The sequence below is a fragment of the Lepidochelys kempii genome, unplaced genomic scaffold (genome assembly GCF_965140285.1).
Source record: "Lepidochelys kempii isolate rLepKem1 unplaced genomic scaffold, rLepKem1.hap1 scaffold_29, whole genome shotgun sequence".
Lineage (NCBI taxonomy): Eukaryota > Metazoa > Chordata > Testudines > Cheloniidae > Lepidochelys > Lepidochelys kempii.
Genome location: NW_027621931.1, coordinates 1,384,047 through 1,404,313, shown reverse-complemented (window position 1 = coordinate 1,404,313; position 20,267 = coordinate 1,384,047). Strand labels below are relative to the sequence as shown.

Genomic DNA, 20,267 nt, shown 5'->3' with positions numbered 1-20,267 from the left:
GTGATGGAGTTTAGGTCAGGTCAAGGGGAAAGCTAATGCCAACCACTGCACCTCGGCTGCATCTGCACGACAACTGTAATTGTCTTTTAACACCAAGATCACTAACTTGAGCAGCCAACGCCATGTACAGTCCTAGTGGATGTAAGGCACGAGTGGTTTTTGCCTCAGTGTAGCTTGTTGGGAACAAACCTCTCTCCCCCACCTGGAGCTGATGAACATTCCTGGCTGGAGGGACACACGCTCCTTCGACCCAAAAGGAAAGGAGTTGATAGAAAACATCACAGGACTGACCCCAAAGAAGGGTGAGCTGCAAAAGGCAGGAGCAGGCAACTCATCTGGGGGAGCTGAGTAACCACGGTGAAGATGGGGCACAGATCACTAAGTGGGAATTAGCAAATGTGATTTAAAAGCAAAAAATACCTTTGGCCAGCCCTAGTCAAGGCATTTGTTACAGATCACTCCCATGTGGATTTTCTGATGTCTAATAAGGGTTGAGCGCTGATTGAAGCTTCTCCCACACTCAGAGCACGTGTAGGGCCTCTCTCCTGTGTGGATTCGCTGATGTGTGAAAAGGGCTGAGCTTTGATTGAAGTGTTTGCCACACTCACGGCATCCATAAGGTTTCTCACCCGTATGGATTCGCCGATGTATGATAAAGTATGAGCTCCGATCGAAGCGTTTCCCACACTCAGAGCATCCATAAGGCTTCTCACCTGTGTGGATTCTTCTATGTGTGGTCAGTACAGAGCTCCGATTAAAGCTTTTCCCGCACTCAGAGCACATGTAGGGGGTCTCTCCTGTGTGCGTTCTCTGATGTGTGATTAGGGTAGAGCTCTGATTGAAGCTTTTCCCGCACTCAGAGCATATGTAGGGCCTCTCACCGGTGTGGATTCGCTGATGTCTGATGAGGTTTGAGCTCTGATTGAAGCTTTTCCCACACTCAGAGCATGTGTAGGGCCTCTCCCCGGTGTGGATTCGCTGATGTGAGAGGAGGGATGAACTGTCAATGAAGTGCTTCCCACACTCAGGGCATTCATAAGGTTTCTCACCCGTGTGGATTTTCCGATGTGTAATAAGGTGTGAGCTCTGCTTGAAGTGTTTCCCACACTCAGGGCATCCGTAAGGTTTCTCACCCGTGTGGATTTTCCGATGTCTAATAAGGTCTGAGCTCCGATTGAAGTGTTTCCCACACTCAGGGCATCCATAAGGTTTCTCACCCGTGTGGATTTGCCGATGTCTAATAAGGTGTGAGCTCTGCTTGAAGTGTTTCCCACACTCAGGGCATCCATAAGGTTTCTCACCCGTGTGGATTTTCCAATGTGTAATAAGGTGTGAGCTCTGCTTGAAGTGTTTCCCACACTCAGGGCATCCGTAAGGTTTCTCACCCGTGTGGATTCTCTGATGTGTGAGAAGGTCCGAGCTCCCTTTGAAGCTTTTCCCACACTCGAGGCATGTGTAGCGTTTTCCTTCCAAGTTCATTCTCTCACGTGTAATAAGGTCTGACTGGCTACCGAAGTTTTCCTCTGGCCTCTGCTGACTCTCACAGGCTTTTGTTTTTTCTGGGCGTGCACAGCTCCCAGAATCATTCCCTTTGGACCTTCCTGACAACATCCCATGGGCTTCTACTCGCTCAGCATCTTCCTGCTGGGGTTCCTCCTCGTTTTCACTCACCATCCCAACACCTGACAGGAGACCGAGAGAATCCAGACGTAAGTCTCTGCCTGCGCCAGAGAGAAAGGAAATCTCAGAGAGAAGAATGGAAAAAGGGATGAAGGAACGAAAACGTGTACAGGACAGATCAAACCTATCAGGAGCTGATTTTCCTTTCAACCTTCCCCAGAGGAGAGAAAGGAAGGGATCAGTTCTGGGTCCATATCTCAGAAGAAATCTCAGGGGACAGCGAGATTGGGGAGGGACCTGCTGCTAGTTGTCAGTCAGGATAGGTGGGAAGCCATGAGTGACCTCTGCCTAACGATTCTACATCTGCAGGGAACAATCCTGAACTTGGAGAGCTCACAAGGTCTTTGTAGGGCATCCCAAATGTTTCCTGTATTCACCGACAGTTTTGGGGTTGGTTTAACCATTGCCTCACCTATGCAGGGAGCTCTCGGGAGCACTTTTTTCTTAGAGCCGTGAAGGTCTGGGACGCACGACTCCTCCCCTCATTCCAGCTGCGAGATCACATCAGTTCTGGAAACTGGAAACCCTGCTCAAGGCAAAGAAAACAAGGGAGGTCAGTGGAATTTGTGGGATACTTGTCACAAAGAATATTCCATGCTTTTAAGCCCAGCTCACTTTTAAGTAGTAACGTCCCAAGGCCGGCTTCCTTGGCTCAAAGTGCCAGGAGATGATTATTATAAATCATATTCATTACCTTAGTGCCTAAGGGCCAACTAACAGTGGGTCCTCATTTTGCTAGGCACAGTACAAACCGAGAAGCGTTGATGGCCCGTGCCCTGAAGAAGTTACAATCTAAAAAGACAAGGCAGACACAGAATGGGGGAAGGGGTAGAACCCACCAGCAGAGTGAACTCCGTGAAGGCAGAGTGGCAGATCTGATCAACACAGGCCTAGATCTTGAGACTATCGGATTTAATGTTACAACCAGGGCCAGTTTTTTCCGGAAATTGTCGCTAGGACTGCATTTTTTCCCAAAATTACTCTTTGTTTCTGGAATCACCGTTAATATCCGGAATTGCTGATCAGAAGGTGGGTGGGGCATGCAGGGTCACAATCCCCCAGATTTCTCCCTGGAGACACCCGTCTCCTCCCCAGGGCACAGGCTGGCTGCGGTTGAGACTTGCTGCCAATTTCTTCCCTCCTCATACAAGTCTGGGATCGGCAGTGGGACGCCAGGCTCTCTCACCATGCTGCAGAGAGGACGGCACTCACAGCTGCTCATGGCCGTGTCCACAGCACCTCTCCCCTGCTCATCTGCCCTGTACACAGCTGGTTCATGCCCCATCTCTCCAGCGCACAGCTGGCTCTAGGCTCTCAATGCCCAGTATCTGAGCCCCACCGCCCCCACACAGCCGGCTCCTGTCCCCTCCCCACAAGGCACTTTCAGGCTTTAAAGGATTAGATATTGCTCACGTTTGTCAGTTACTCTCTTTTCATTGCCTGCAAACTCTCGCCCTAATTATGACTGTTATCTGTATATCTAAGCCAGCCCTTGAAAGCATGAATTCTTCACAGACTATGATGCCGAGATGCACCACATGATACCAGGAAGGGCTGCGGGATGGGTTTCCTGTGCAAGCTGGTATCACTACAGGGTGATGAATGCCAGATCTCAAGGCTGGTTATGCAGAGCTCCACCTTTTGAAGGTTTACCCAACGCAGAAAGGGGTAGTGACGGATTTCCCCTCATTCAGGAGACTGAAGACAACAGACTTTTGGGGGATAAACAGCTGAGTTTGAGCTGACTGAGGGGGGTCTTTCTGGGCTACAAACTCACAGGACCTGATAACCACCAAGAGGTAACCCTTTAAGAAAGGTTTTAATACACTTTGGAACTGATCAGGGATTCCCATGAGGACCGTTGAGGGAATGAAGGTAAACACACATTTGGATGCTCTTCTTCTTTTATGAGAACGGGAACAGGAAGGGCAGGGATATCACTGAATGCAGGATCTCAGCAGGACGAGGTGTCAGGATAGCACCATATTCCAGCCCATTGGAAAACATAATCCCAACTACACATATAAAATGATGGGCTCTAAATGAGCTGTTTCCACTCAACAGAGGGATCTTGGAGTCACTAGGCACAGTTCTCTGAAAACATCAACTCAGTGTGCCACGGCAGTCAAAAAGCAAAGAGAATGTTGGGAATCATTCTGAAATGGATAGATAAGACGACAGAAAATATCATATCGCCTCTATATAAACCCATGGTACACCCACATCTCGAATACTGCCTGCAGATGTGGTTGCCCCATCTCAAAAAAAGATATATTGGAATTGGAAAAGGTTCAGAAAAGGGCAACCCAAATGATTACAGGTATGAAACTCTTCTGTACGGGGAAAGATTAAAAAGACCGGGACTATTCATCTTGTAAAACAGACAAAGGGAAGATATGAGAGAGGTCTATAAAATCAAAACTGCCGTGGAGAAAGTAAATAAGGACGTGTCATTTACTCCTTCTCATAACACAAGGACGAGGAATCTCCCAATCAAATTAATAGGCAGCAGGTTTATAAGAAACAAAAGGAAGTATTTCTTCACACAACGCACAGTCAACCTGGGGAACTCCTTGCCAGAGGACGTTGTGAAGGCCAAGACTATAATAGGGTTACAAAAAAAAAAAAAAAACACCATGAGAAATCTATTGAGGACAGGTCGTGAATGGTTATTAGCCAGGATGGGCAGGGATGGTGTCCCTAACTTCTGTTTGTCATAAGCTGTGAATGGGTGACAGGAGATGAATCACTTCATGATTCCCTGTTCTCTTCATTCCCTCTGGGACACCCGGCGCTGGTCACTGTCGGAAGACAGGACACTGGGCTAGATGGACCTTTGGTCTGTCCCAGTGTGGCCGTTCTTAAATACCAGGGAACCTAGTGAGTCCAGTGCAATGGGAGGGAGTAAGAAAATCCCTGGCTGTGGAGAACACTGGGAAATTAGAAACTATCATTCAGAAGCAACAGACTCTAAATAGTCTAGAAAAGCAGAATGTGAAAAATAAGAATCGGGGTCATGTGACTTCAGGAATGAGGGACTCAAAAAACCAAGTCTGCAGAGAAGAGAGATTGTGGCTATTGCACATGCGGATGGGGGAGCAACTCTCCAGGTCTCAAGGATTTTCACCAGCAACCGAGGCCATTGTCCCATGCACGGGGCAATCCGGAGCAGTGAGGAGTTGTGTCATCTGTAATCCTGGCTGAGTTTCAATGCTCTGCTGCTGGAGCTCCCTTGTCTGGATTCCCCCAGATTCTCGGAGATGCTGCCCCGAGCAGGGTCTAGGGAGAGATCTCTTCTAGGAAGCCCAACACCCTCCTCCTTGTGAAAAGGAAAGGAGGACTTGTGGCACCTTAGAGACTATCCAATTTATTTGAGCATAAGCTTTCGTGAGCTACAGCTCACTTCATCCGATGCAAACTGTGGAAAGTGTAGAAGAGCTTTTTATATACACACAAATCATGAAAAAAATACCTCCTCCCACCCCACTCTCCTGCTGGTAACAGCTTATCTAAAGTGATCACTCTCCTTACAATGTGTATGATAATCAAGGTGGCCCATTTCCAGCACAAATCCAGGGTTTAACAAGAACGCGGGGGGGCGGGGGGGCAGGAAAAAACAAGGGGAAATAGGTTACCTTGCATAATGACTTAGCCACTCCTAGAGCTGGATATGAAGCAGGGGAATCTCCCCTAAGCCTGACTGGTGGCTTCCCCCTTCGTATTTCAAGGCACCCGCTGGTTAGTTGGGTCAGGCTCCAGCACTACGAGTCTGGTCCTTTTTCCCAGCCCCATCTAGGTAGGTTATTTTCTGTTCACCAGATTGGAGCATTTCCACCTCCGAACCTCATGGGTCTCTTCCCAGAATCTAGGCCACTTATTAAACAACTCCCAGCAGGTCTGCCACCCCCTGGCCTCCTCCCTTTCTCCACCCTGTGCATTTCCTACCCCGCTCCAACCTCCAAACCAGACGGTGCAAACCTTCCCCTCTCCCGTGTATTTCCTGTCCCTCTCCCTCCTGCAGGAACAGATCAGAACCCCCGACAATAATCCCTACCTGAGCTGGCTCCTCTGCAGCCATGTCGCTCCCTTGTCCCATGGGAGGACGGGATGAACCGGAAGGAAACATGAGCGTCGTTCTGCAACCTAGCCGGGCAGGAAGGGCTGTTGTGGAAGTTTAGGAACGGGAATTAGTTCGTTTCACATCACGCTTCCCCCAGGCTCTTTCCCTGCAGAGCGAGATCCGAGATTCTGCCGTGCTCAGAAAATGCTCAATCTCTGGATTACAGCAGAGACCTGGCCCCTCCTGCCAGGCTAGGCCCACAGACACACTTTTAACCTCCTTTCTCCCTCCCGCATCCCAAAACAAAGTCTCTGAACGCAATCCTAGAAAAAAGCAGAACCAAAGGAGTCCCTTTCGAGGATTCCCTCTGACACTGACCCCACGGCAGCCACACCCCAGCAGGAGGGACATGGAGTCAGGAACTGGGTTTTCCTCTCTCTGATCCTCGTCTTGTCCACAGGAAAGTGATTCTCCCCACAGTGCAGTAATACATCTGTCTGGGCAGATGAGAGAGCTGGAAATCTCTTTCAAAACTCTTTTATCCCACGGACCCTGTCAGTCTCTCTATCTCCTTTTCCCTGTGCCCTCTCCATGCCTGTCTGCTAGGAAACTCTCATTCCTGGGTTGTTTGCTCCCCCATGGCTGGATTTGCTCCTGCAAATGGCAGGAGAAATGGGGTGGGGGGCTGTTTGCCTGGGATTTCCCCATTGCCTGCCTAGGACCCCCACCTGCCCTCCAACAGGATCTGCCAGCCCATTTGCCTGGGACCCCCTCCTCCAACCAGCAGGGCCCCCTGACGCTTTACAGGAGGACCCCTCACTCTGCGCCAGGGACCGCCCCACCACAGCTCTGTGCACTGGGCATGGCAATGGTCCCAGGAGCCAGCTGGGCAATCCCAGACAGAGCCCCTGGCACAGCACCAGGCAGCATCTAATCCCCTGCCCCACCTGCCCAAGAGACCCCCACCCCCACTGGTCTCCAGCCAACAGGCCCCCAGCCATACCCACCTCCAGGACCCATAGCCTTAGGGCTGGGCACATCAGAACTACTCCCCGAAACCCCAAACCCTCCAGAACCCACCAATCTGACTAGGGCCCCCCCTGCCCAGCCACCCAGAGGCCTCCCCCTACCACAATGCCCCTTCAGCTCCCGCTGCAATCTCCCCACACAGACACCTGCCCCCCGCAGCAACAATGTTCCCTCACAGTGTCTGGTAAGTGGATAGAAAGTTATCACCACCCCCTGCTGGCCAGTCACACAGGCAGAGGGAGCCCGGGGGGATGCCTCTTTCACAGGAGAAGGGAAGCCATGGAGGGCTAAAATAAGTAAGACATTTCCATACTCTGTCACTAGCAAATAATGGCCACCGTGGATCCACCCCAGAGTTGGCTACAGCTTTGCACTGCGGGAAGCCCCCCCCGAATGGACACCCTTTGTCATGGGGTTTGGGATACTTCTGGACCCACGCTGTACTCAGAGGGACCTCCTCATCCCATGCCAGCTGGAGAAAAGAAAAGGGTCCAGCCAACTCTCCTGTTACCAACTGGGAACACCCATCCCCCAAACAGGGGGAGGCCCTTGGCTTTGATGGGTATTGAATATATGGCTAGTCTCTTTTATCAGTAAACATTTTTAACAGAGAGAAAGGAGGGAACAAGTGATTCTCAAAGGAGAGGGAAAGTTGATCATTGTTGCAGGGGGGTAAATTTCCCAGCCAGGATGGAGAAGGACTCAGGGTGACAGGTTCCCCCCAAAGAAGGACAAGTTGCTAGGATTTAGAGACATGGGGAACAGCCCCAAACCCAAGAGGATTTTTAATTGACATTTGATCATGACATCTTAAGAGGGAAACCTGAGATTTGAGATCAGTGTTCAGAAATGAAAGAGAAAGGGTGGAAATCTGAGGGATTTTGGATCCATTTATGCAAATTATAGAGAGGAAAGTGGAAAATGAGAGGGATTTTATAGCAGTTGTTGATAGGAGGTAAAAGCTGAGTGTATTTCCCACCACTATTTGGTCAATGAATAGAGCGGAAATGGGCAACATTGGCAAACGTTTGAGATCCATATTCAGGAATCTGAGGAAAGGTGTAAATCTGAGATTTTCGTCGTAATTTATCATTACAGAGACAGGGAAAGCTCTCAGGGGCATATTCAATTAGAAGTAGACAACTAGAGTAAAAGTGGGGCAAACGTTGAGGGTATTTTTGAGGAATCTTTGAGACGTACAGAGAAAACGTGTCACAAACTACGCAACTGAGAACATGGGATAAACGCCAGGACCGGGGGGGCTTTTATGTGGCTATTAAAGAACTAGCTGGAAAAGGGGGGACCGTTTGTGATATAAAATCCAGCCTGTCCAATACAGAAGCAGAAAGTGATGGTCCCCCCCACTCCACGGCCCCCGTTCACCTGGGCAGCAGGGAGCCCTCTGAGGGGCTGACTGAAGGGGGCGGGGGGGGGAGCTGGAGGTCTCCCTGGGGGCGGGGAGGGGGCGGCAGTGGGGGATGGGCAGGTAGGGGGCAGAGAGTCACTTTCCTGCCCCCCCCGCCCAGCGCTCCCCCACCGGGGTCTCCCACTCACCGGAGCACGGGGGGGTTAATGACGGGCCCCACCCCACACAGACCCCGGAGGGGAGCCGCAGCTGCTCCTCCTACAGATCCGACACGAGGCAGCGCCTGGTCTGCTCCGGGCTCCGCCCCCAGACGCTGCCCCGCCCCCGGTCCGCTCCAGGCCCCGCCCCCCGACGCTGCCCCGCCCCTGTCTGCTCCAGGCCCCGCCCCCAGGCGCTGCCTCGTGTCGGGTCTCTCGGAGGAGCAGCTGCGGCTCCGCTCCGGGGTCTGTGCTGGGGGGGGGCCCGTCATTAACCCCCCCGTGCCCGGCCGGAGGGGGCTTTCTCCAGCTGGGACCCGGCCCCGGGCTCTGCCCGCCCCCGACCCGGTGAGTGGGAGACCCCGCGGGCGGGGGGAGCGCTGGTGGGGGGGCAGGAAAGTGACTCTCTGCCCCTGGCACGGCTGGGATTGGGGGGGGCAGAGACTGTGGCCCGGCGGGCGGGGTCCCTTGGGGGGTGTTGGGGGAGAAGCCGGAGTTGCGGGGGGTGGGGGTTGAATTGTCTTTGTGCAGCCAGGAAATTCCCGGGGGGAAGTGGGGGGCGGCGGGGGAGTTAATTGGATCCCCCTCCCCCCACGGGCACAAATGCCCCCCAGTTTTCCCCTTTTCCCTCTCGGTAGCTCCCACCTGGTTGTAAACTCCCCCCACCCCCCCATTGATCCGCTCTCTGGTCTCCCTGATCCCCCCCCCGTCTCTCCCTCCTCCTCACATGTCCATTGAAACTCCCCTCCCGTGGGGGGGGCGGGATTTCCCTCCCCCCGTTTTATCCGCAGCGATTTGTCCCGGTGTCGGTGGGAAGTTGGACCCCGGAGCCATCCCCCAACCTGGCTGCCCCGGCGTGGGGGTGGGAGGAGACGCCGGGTCTCTGCCGGGGCGGGGAAGGGAGGGGACATGTCCCCCATGGGGCTGCCCCCGATCCCGGCTTCCCAGTCCCACTTGATGCCCCCAACTGCCGCACCGTTGCCCCCAGCCCCCACCTGTCCCCCACCTGCCCATCCCCCACTACCGCCCCCTCCCCTCCCCCAGGGAGCCCTTCAGCTCCCCCCCCCCCCCGCCCCCTTCAGTCAGCCCCTCAGAGGGCTCCCTGCTGCCCAGGTGACCGGGGCCGGGGGGACGACGACGATCACTCTCTGTTTATGTTTTGGACAGGCTGGATTTTATATGACAAACGGTCCCCCCTTTTCCAGCTAGTTCTTTAATAGCCACATAAAATCCCCCCCGGTCTTGGCCTTTATCCCATGTTCTCAGTTGCGTAGTTTGTGACACGTTTTCTCTGTACGTCTCAAAGATTGATAAAAAAGTTTGCCCCACTTTTACTCTAGTTGTCTACTTCTAATTGAATATGCCCCTGAGAGCTTTCCCTGTCTCCGTAATTATAAATTACGACGAAAATCTCAGATTTACACCTTTTCTCAGATTCCTGAATATGGATCTAAAACGTTTGCCAATGTTGCCCATTTCTATTCATTGACCAAATAGTGGTGGGAAATACACTCAGCTTTTACCTCTGTGACAAAGTGGGACTGTTCTTAATGTTCTTAATGTTTCCTCTGAATAGTGTGGGGGTGCCTCAGTTTCCCCTAGGCAGTTCTTAAGTATCTAGGTGGTGGGATAAGGGTGTATGATCATTGCAGAGCCCTAGAGGGCAGGTGTGTGCAGGAGTCTGGACACAGAGAATGGCTAACACCCTGTTTCCTGGCCACTGATGGCCTGGGCCCTTCCCCCCTGCAAGGTGAGAGCTAAAGGGTTGGAGAACAAAGGAATCCGGTGACCTCCTGGCCTGGGAAAGGAACCAAGCCCAGAGGAGGAGGGGCTGGAGGGAGTTTCAGTTGGGGGCTGGCTGGGACATGGAGTGAAGGGCAGACGTGGTTGTCTGGCTCACTGCCCCCCCCAAAATGGCCCCAGCTGAGGGGTCTTGTTCTCTGCACCTGCAAGCTCTGTTTTAGACCATGTTCCTGTCATCTCATAAACCTCTGTTTTACTGGCTGGCTGAGAGTCCCGTCTGACTGCGGAGTTGGGGTGCAGGACCCTCTGGCTTCCCCAGGAGCCCTGCCTGAGCGGACTCGCTGTGGGAAGCGCATGGAGGGGCAGAGGATGCTGAATGGTCCGAGGTCAGACCCAGGAAGGTGGAAGCTGGGTGAGCTGTGTGTCCTGAAGACAGGCTGCTCACGGAAAGGCGACTGCCCCAGAGTCCTGCCTGGCTTCATGGGGAGCAGCTCCAGAGCATCGCCCAGGGACTCCGTGACAACTGGTGGCAGGGGTGGGATGTACTGCACCCCGTGGACAGCGCTTCCTGCAGTAAGTGACTGGGGAGCAGTAAAACGAAGGGGGATTGACGGGGACCAGGCGTGCTGAAGATTCAGAGAGAGACAGTTTCAGGGGGCGGTTAACTCCTGGAAGTGTGTGACCAGAGAGAAGGACTTTTGCAGTAACAGGTTTCCCCTGGGGATTGCAGCGAGCGGTCCCAGGGACGGAGGAGTCTGCCGCTCGACCCTGACAAAGAGGGGGTGATCTCGAGAAGGGCTGGCACACTAGGGGTTCTCCCTGGAAACCGTGGGGAGCTGAGAGCACACAGGCCTGTGAGTCCACAACTTGGGAAGGGCGGAGTGAGGGCCTGTCACCGTCTCCTGAAGAAGGACATTGTAACCCTGTGCAGAAAGAGAGGGTTGAGCGTTGGAAAGTTCACCGAAGTACAGTTAATAGTGCAGCTGGAGGAGGATGACCGCTCTAAGGGACAGATTCCTGACCCAAAATGGGGCTATAGCAGGATCTGGGAGCAGCTGGAGTGGAGGCCAGGCATCGCCAAGACTCCTGTCCCCGACCAGACGAGGGTCTTCACGATCGGGTTCCCCATCCGGGGATCGGAGTCGGACAGGATTGGAGCTGAGTCTGAGAGAGCAAGAGGACCGTGAGAGACAGCGAGAGCCCGAGAAAGAGCTGCAGAAGCAGCAGCAGCATGAACTGGTGATGGGGGAGTGGAGAGGCCTAGGGGACCCCCCAGGGGTGAGTGGGGATAGACCCCGGGGGGCCAGTTCCGCAGGGAACCTCGAGACTAAATTGCTGCCCCTGGTTAAGGACGGGGGGGATGTGGATGCCCACCTCACTGCCTTTGAGCAGGCTGGAGATTTGAACCGGGGGACCCTGCGGAAAAGCCCCGGTGTCTTGCTCCCTTGCTGGGTCCCAAGGCCGTAGACTCCGTCAGCCAGATGGGTGGGGAGGTGGACAGGCTCCCACTCCTGGTCCCAACCTATATGTCTGTGTGGAGTTTCCTTGGGCCAGGCCCCTCAGACCCCCAGTGGGAGCAGAAGGTGATGGTGAATGGGGAGACATTCCTGGGGTGGCGAGATCCTGGGACAGAGAGAACTGGTGTCAGACCCTGGGTGGTGCAGCCTCAGAGGCTGAGGGGCTGTGTGAGCTGGGTGAGGGTCCCAGGGAAGAAAGCCCCTCGCCCTGCCTATGGCCCAGATCCCTGTGCAGACCCAGGAGGGGTGGGGCTGGCTGGTCGTTAGGGTTCTCCAGGACACCAGCTGTGAGACCCTGTTATGGGGTGACTGTGTCTCTTTGGGACAGGATCCAGGCCTTACTCCTGTAACTGCCAAGGGTTTGAATCCGGGGAACCAATCGGTGGAGAGGGAAATGGTCAGTGAAAATGCAGATGACCTGGCTGGCAGCAGGGAGGAGCGGCTAGGCTCAAGCTACCTGCCTGACTTTAACCAGACCCCTGGAGTTGGGTGGGACAGAGAGATGCTCCCCGCCCCCCTTGCACACCGGAGAAGGGGCTCAGGCTGGCTCTGATGCTTTGAGGAAAGCAGCGAGCTCGCTGCCTACCCCCACTGGGACAGCAAGGGCAGTGCTGAGCAAGGGGGGAGCTGAGACCCCAGCTGAGTGGGGGGAGACACAGGCAGGGCGGGGGATCTGTGGGGAGTGGCAAGGTGCTAGGTACGGAAAGTCTGGATGAGCCTAGGCAGCCTTGTGAGCTGATGGCTGTGTCTAGTCAGCAGGGTGGGAAGTCGAGGAGAGTGGAAGAGGAGTGTCCCTGGACCTTACCTGTTAGCTGGGTGGAGAATTGGGACAGTGAAGGAAACGTACCTGTGTCTGTCAGGGGTATTGACTTGCCAATGGAGGGAGCTACCCTGATCTCCAAGCAGTTGTCTGTGACCAGCCTTGTGTGCTGGGACAAGGGGAGAGAGGTCCCAAGCTGGGTGTCTGGGAAAGGAGAAAGTGTGTCCGGCTCTTCTTTGTCTGTGGAGCAGACAGAAGGGGCCTTTCAGCCTGTAATGGTTGAGGGTCGTGCAGTTGTCTCAGAGCTGGTTCTGGATTCAGCTAAAGCCCAGGAAGGGAAGGGTCCTAAGTTTGTGTCTGCTCGGGAGAATGGCCCTGTAACTAGGTCGCATCCAGTTAGGGTCTATGTAAAATCCCAGAGACGAGACAATTCTGGTGCTTGTATTTTGCCTGTTGCTAGTGTGTTGTTGGAAAGGGTGTAGCAACTCTGTCTAATCAGGGTGAGATCCTAGCCAGGGCACAAGGAGAGCAGGAAGGTGATGTGATTGTGTTACCTACTGAGGGTGTGGAAACCGGTAGCAAGAAGGAAAAGATTCCTGAACTTGTGTGTGGCAAAGGGAAGGAGAATGCTTCTGACCTTTTGTCTAGGAAGTCTGTAAGTTTGCCGGAAAGGGGATTGTGTAGGAATCCGCCGGATGGGCCAGAGGTGATTCTGGATGTAAGGGAGACCCAGAAAGAGTCTGTTGTTGCTCAGGAAAGTGTTCCTCTAGAGCAAGCCCTCGGTGAAGAGGGTAAGGGCAGAATTTCTGGGAGGGGTGAATTGTTGCATAGAAAAGCCCTAGGGAAAGGAATCCTCATGGAGTCTTTGCAAGCAGTTTACTGCCACTGAAGGGTGTGAAAGTGATTTTATCAAGAAAGTTTCAGTTCCTAACAGCCAGAAATTTTCTGTTGTGAATGGATCCACTGACTGTCCTGTTGAAAGACCCAGTGTGGAGAGCTTTGAGAAGGTCTCAGATGAAGTGAAAGCTGTTAAGAAAGTTAAACAGTCCCATAACCAAGTGGCTGTGTTTGGCCAGCTTGTTGGGGAGAAGACCCAATCCCAGTTTGACCCCCTGGGGTTTTGGGGTGGCCAAAGGGCATGGGCCGCAGAAACCTTCCCACATGCGGTCTGCGAGTGCTATCGACCACCACCGACCTAAGGGAGGGCGTGAAACTGGAAGGGCCTGGTGTAACTCCTCCCAAGGAATGGGAGAGATGCTGGGGCACCCATGGGAACGTTGGTGGCTTCGAACTTCCCCAGGTCACCGGCTAAAGTGACCCCGCTCAGTTCGATCTCGAAGGGGGGAGAGATGTGACAAAGTGGGACTGTTCTTAATGTTTCCTCTGAATAGTGTGGGGGTGCCTCAGTTTCCCCTATGAAGTTTTTAAGTATCTAGGTGGTGCGATAAGGGTGTATGACCATTGCAGAGCCCTAGAGAGCATGTGTGTGCAGGAGTCTGGACACAGAGAATGGCTGACACCCTGTTTCCTGGCCACTGATGGCCTGGGCCCTTCCCCCCTGCAAGGTGGGAGCTAAAGGGTTGGAGAACAAAGGAATCCGGTGACCTCCTGGCCCGGGAAAGGAACCAAGCCCAGAGGAGGAGGGGCTGGAGGGAGTTGGAGTGAAGTGCAGGCGTGGTTGTCTGGCTCACTGCCCCCAAAATGGACCCAGCTGAGGGGTCCTGTTCTCTGCACCTGCAAGCTCTGTTTTAGACCATGTTCCTGTCATCTAATAAACCTCTGTTTTACTGGCTGGCTGAGAGTCCCGTCTGACTGCGGAGTTGGGGTGCAGGACCCTCTGGCTTCCCCAGGAACCCTGCCTGAGCGGACTCGCTGTGGGAAGCGGACGGAGGGGCAGAGGATGCTGAATGGTCCGAGGTCAGACCCCGGAAGGTGGAAGCCGGGTGAGCTGTGTGTCCTGCAGACAGGCTGCTCACAGAAAGGCGACTGCCCCAGAGTCCTGCCTGGCTTCGTAGGGAGCAGTTCCAGAGCATCGCCCAGGGACTCCGTGACAACCTCCTATCAACAACTGCTATAAAATCCCTCTCATTTTCCACTTTCCTCTCTATAATTTGCATAAATGGATCCAAAATCCCTCAGATTTCCAACCTTTCTCTTTCATTTCTGAACACTGATCTCAAATCTCAGGTTTCCCTCTTACGATGTCATTATCAAATGTCAATTAAAAATCCTCTCGAGTTTGGGGCTGTTCCCCATGTCTATAAATCCTAGGAACTTGTCCTTCTTTGGGGGGAACCTGTCGCCCTGAGTCCTTCTCCATGCTGGTTGGGAAATTAACCCCCCTGCAACAATGATCATCTTTCCTTCTCCTTTGAGAATCATTTGTTCCCTCCTTTCTCTCTGTTAAAAATGTTTGCTGATAAAAGAGACTAGCCATATATTCAATACCCATCAAAGCCAGAGGCCTCCCCCTGTTTGGGGGATGGGTGGTTCCCAGTTGGTAACAGGAGAGTTCATAGAATCATAGAATATCAGGGTTGGAAGGGACCCCAGAAGGTCATCTAGTCCAACCCCCTGCTCGAAGCAGGACCAATTCCCAGTTAAATCATCCCAGCCAGGGCTTTGTCAAGCCTGACCTTAAAAACCTCTAAGGAAGGAGATTCTACCACCTCCCTAGGTAACGCATTCCAGTGTTTCACCACCCTCTTAGTGAAAAAGTTTTTCCGAATATCCAATCTAAACCTCCCCCACTGCAACTTGAGACCATTACTCCTCGTTCTGTCATCTGCTACCATTGAGAACAGACTAGAGCCATCCTCTTTGGAACCCCCTTTCAGGTAGTTGAAAGCAGTTATCAAATCCCCCCTCATTCTTCTCTTCTGCAGGCTAAACAATCCCAGCTCCCTCAGCCTCTCCTCATAACTCATGTGTTCCAGACCCCTAATCATTTTTGTTGCCCTTCGCTGGACTCTCTCCAATTTATCCACATCCTTCTTGTAGTGTGGGGCCCAAAACTGGACACAGTACTCCAGATGAGGCCTCACCAATGTCGAATAGGTCGAGTTGGCTGGACCCTTTTCTTTTCTCCAGCTGGCACAGGATGAGGAGGTCCCTCTGAGTGCAGCGTGGGTCCAGAAGTATCCCAAACCCCATGACAAAGGGTATCCGTGAGGGGGGGCTTCCGGCAGTGCAAAGCTATAGCCAACTCTGGGGTGGATCCACGGTGGCCATTATTTGCTAGTGACAGAGTATGGAAATTTCTTAGTTATTTTGGCCCTCCATGGCTTCCCTTCTCCTGTTAAAGAGGCATCCCCCCGGGCTCCCTCTGCCTGTGTGACTGGCCAGCAGGGGGTTGTGATAACTTTCTGTCCACTTGTCAGACACTGTGAGGGAACACTGTTGCTGGGGGGTGCATGTCTGTGTGGGGAGATTGCAGCGGGAGCTGAAGGGGCATTGTGGTAGGGGGAGGCCTCTGGGTGGCTGGGCAGGGGGGACCCTAGTCAGGTTGGTGGGTTCTGGAGGGTTTGGGGTTTAGGGGGGTAGTTCTGATGTGCCCAGCCCTAAGGCTATGGGTCCTGGAGGTGGGTATCGCTGGGGGCCTGTTGGCTGCAGACCAGTGGGGGTGGGGGTCTCTTGGGCAGGTGGGGCAGGGCATTAGACGCTGCCTGGTGCTGTGCCAGGGGCTCTGTCTGGGATTGCCCAGCTGGCTCCTGGGACCATTGCCATGCCCAGTGCACAGCACTGTGGTGGGGCGGTCCCTGGCGCAGAGTGAGGGGTCCTCCTGTAAAGCGTCAGGGGGTCCTGCTGGGAGGAGGAGGGGGTCCCAGGCAAATGGGCTGGCAGATCCTGGTGGAGGGCAGGTGGGGGTCCTAGGCAGGCAATGGGGAAATCCCAGGCAGGCAGTGAAGGACTATAAAATGACTCTACACAAACAGCCCCCCACCCCATTTCTCCTGCCATTTGCAGGAGCAAATCCAGCCATGGGGGAGCAAACAACCCAGGAATGAGAGTTTCCGAGCAGACAGGCATGGAGAGGGCACAGGGAAAAGGAGATAGAGACTGACAGGGTCCGTGGGATAAAAGAGTTTTGAAAGAGATTTCCAGCTCTCTCATCTGCCCAGACAGATGTATTACTGCACTGTGGGGAGAATCACTTTCCTGTGGACAAGACGAGGATGAGAGAGAGGAAAACCCAGTTCCTGACTCCATGTCCCTCCTGCTGGGGTGTGGCTGCCGTGGGGTCAGTGTCAGAGGGAATCCTCGAAAGGGACTCCTTTGGTTCTGCTTTTTTCGAGGATTGCGTTCAGAGACTTTGTTTTGGGATGCGGGAGGGAGAAAGGAGGTTAAAAGTGTGTCTGTGGGCTTAGCCTGGCAGGAGGGGCCAGGTCTCTGCTGTAATCCAGAGATTAAATAGAGAGTTGTCACTTTGGATGGGCTATCACCAGCAGGAGAGTGAATTTGTGTGGGGGGCGGAGGGTGAGAAAACCTGGATTTGTGTTGGAAATGGCCCAACTTGATGATCACTTTAGATAAGCTATTACCAGCAGGACAGTGAGGTGGGAGGAGGTATTGTTTCATATTCTCTGTGTGTATATAAAATCTGCTGCAGTTTCCACAGTATGCATCCGATGAAGTGAGCTGTAGATCACGAAAGCTCATGGTCAAATAAATTGGTTAGTCTCTAAGGTCCCACAAGTACTCCTTTTCTTTTAGCATTTTCTCAGTACGGCAGAATCTCAGATCTCACTCTGCAGGGAAAGAGCCTGGGGGAAGCGTGATGTGAAATGAACTAATGCCCATTCCCAAACCTCCACAACGGCCCTTCTCGCCCTGCCAGGCTGCAGAACGACGCTCACGTTTCGTTCTGGTTCATCCTGTCCTCACATGGGACAGGGGAGCGACATGGCTGCGGAGGAGCCAGCTCAGGTAGGGATTATTGGGGGGGTTCTGATCTGTTCCTGCAGGAGGGAGAGGGACAGCAAATACACGGGAGAGGGGAAGGTTAACATGGTCTGGTTTGGAGGTTAGAGCGGGGCAGGAAATGCACAGGGTGGAGAAAGGGAGGAGGCCAGAGCGTGGCAGACCTGCCTGGAGTTGTTTAATAAGTGGTCTACGTTCTTGGAACAGACCCATGAGGTTCGGAGGTGGAAATGCTCCAGTTTGGTGAACAGAAAATAACCCACGTAGATGGGGCTGGGAAAAAGGACCAGACTCCTCGTGCTGGAGCCTGACCCAACTAACCAGCGGGTGCCTTGAAATTGAAGGGGGAAGCCACCTGTCAGGCTTAGGGGAGATTCTCCTGCCTCATATCCAGCTCCTCACAAGGAGGAGGGTGTTGGGCTTCCTACAAGAGATCTCTCCCTAGACCCTGCTCGGGGCAGCATCTCCGGTCTCAGTCTGTGGCTAGTAGGTGTGTGATGGATCTGCTGGGAGAGAGGAGGGGCTCTCTCTTCGCCCCCTCACCCTGGTGTTTCCTGGGTGCTCTGAGCGGGGTGGGGGTGGGACTGTGTTGACTGCGGTCCACCGAGAGTTTCGTTTGATTGGCTCCTCTCCCCCACGAATAGTGGGGCTGTGAGTGGGGCAGCAGGTCCTGAGTGTGGGGCTCTGGCTCTTTCAGGGGCCGGTGACCTTCGAGGAGGTGGCTGTGTATTTCACCAGGGAAGAGTGGGCTCTGCTGCACCCCACTCAGAGAGCCCTCTACAGAGACGTCATGCAGGAGACCTATGAGACTGTGACCTCGCTGGGTAAGGGTTCCTGTCCCCTCGGTTCCTGGAAGGGGAACTGAAGAGATGAGGTTCACGCCACCCCCACAATGTCACCTCTACTCTGTCCTGTTCCAGCATCACCCCAGCATGCCAGTGACACACACACGACCAGAGACCCTCCCCTGCTGCTGAACGCTGTGGGAAGAGAGCACAGGAGCAGAATCGCACAGTGTCAAATATCTCCTGTTTGCAAAAGTAAAACGGGGGGTTAGGTCCAGCATAACGAGCAGAAGCTTCCTACCCCTGGCCTTCTCTCAAACCCTGAGCCTTTCCACCCAGACCAGAAAGTGCTTGGGGTGTAAGAAGCAGGCTGCTGGGGTCAGAGCGGCTGGTCCAGGGTTACTGATCACACAGACCTTGAATGCTGGCTGGGGGAATCCAGACAAGGGAGCTCCAGCAGCAGAACATTGAAACTCAGCCAGGATTACAGATGACACAACTCCTCACTGCTCCGGATTGCCCCATGCATGGGACAATGGCCTCGGTTGCTGGTGAAAATCCTTGAGACCTGGAGAGTTGCTCCCCCATCCGCATGTGCACTAACCACAATCTACCTTCTCTGCAGACTTGGTTTTTTGAGTCCCTCATTCCTGAAGTCACATGACCCCGATTCTTATTTTTCACATTCTGCTTTTCTAGACTATTTAGAGTCTGTTGCTTCTGAATGATAGTTTCTAATTTCCCAGTGTTCTCCACACCCAGGGATTTTCCTACTCCCTCCCATTGCACTGGACTCACTAGGTTCCCTGGTATTTAAGAACGGCCACACTGGGACAGACCAAAGGTCCATCTAGCCCAGTGTCCTGTCTTCCGACAGTGACCAGCGCCGGGTGTCCCAGAGGGAATGAACAGAACAGGGAATCATGAAGTGATTCATCTCCTGTCACCCATTCACAGCTTATGACAAACAGAAGTTAGGGACACCAGCCCTGCCCATCCTGGCTAATAACCATTCACGGACCTGTCCTCAATAGATTTCTCATGGTGTTTGTTTGTTTTTTTTGTATCCCTATTATAATCTTGGCCTTCACAACGTCCTCTGGCAAGGAGTTCCCCAGGTTGACTGTGCGTTGTGTGAAGAAATACTTCCCTTTGTTTCTTATAAACCTCTGCCTATTAATTTGATTGGGTGATTCCTAGTCCTTGTGTTCTGAGAAGGAGTAAATAACACTTCCTTCTTTAATTTCTCCACAGCAGACATGCTTTTATAGACCTCTCTCATATGCCCTCTTGTCTCTTTTCCAAGCTGAAAAGTCCCAGTCTTACATATCTCTCCTCATACAGAAGCTGTTTAATACTCCTAGTCTGGGTTTTTTTGCCCTTTTCTGAACCTTTCCCAATTGCAAGGTATCTTTTTTGAGATGGGCCGACCACATCTGCACACAATATTCAAGATGTGGGCGTACCATGGATTTATATAGAGGCAAGTTATGTACTGTCTTATTATCTATCCCTTTCTTAATGATTCCCAACACCCTGTTCGCTTTTTGACTGCCTCTGCACCCTGAGTGGATGTTTTCAGAGAACTATCGACAATGACTCCAAGATCCCTCTCTTGAGTGGAAACAGCTAATGTAGACCCCATCATTTTATATGTATAGTTGGGATTATGTTTTCCAATGGGCTGCACTAGGTGCTATCCTGACATCTAGGACTGCTGAGATCCTGCATTCAGTGAGATCCCTGTCCTTCCTGTTCCCGTTCTCATAAAACAAGAAGAGCATCCAAATGCGTGTTTACCTTCATTCCCTCAGCGGTCCTCATGGGAATCCCTGATCGGTTCCAAAGTGCATTAAAACCTTTGTTAAAGGGTTACCTCTTGGTGGTTATCAGGTCCTGTGAGTTTGTAGCCCAGAAAGACTCCCCTCAGTCAGCTCAAACTCAGCTGTTTATCCCCCAAAAGTCTGTCGTCTTCAGTCTCCTGAATGAGGGGAAATCCGTCACTACCCCTTTCTGTGTTGGGTAAAGCTTCAAAAGGTGGAGCTCTGCATAACCAGCCTTGAGATCTGGTATTCATCACCCTGTAGTGATACCAGCTTGCACAGGAAACCCATCCCGCAGCCCTTCCTGGTATCATGTGGCGCATCTCGGCATCATAGTCTGTGAAGAATTCATGCTTTCAAAGGCTGGCTTAGATATACAGATAACAG

At 53.0% G+C, this 20,267-nt stretch overlaps 1 protein-coding gene and 1 pseudogene across 1 annotated transcript in view; one reads left to right on the top strand and one right to left on the bottom strand.

The window, feature by feature from the left end:
* LOC140904567 (uncharacterized) overlaps positions 1-20,267 on the top strand; it is a 708,751-nt gene that overhangs the window by 397,171 nt on the left and 291,313 nt on the right.
* LOC144930032 (uncharacterized) lies at positions 433-20,171 on the bottom strand (annotated as a pseudogene).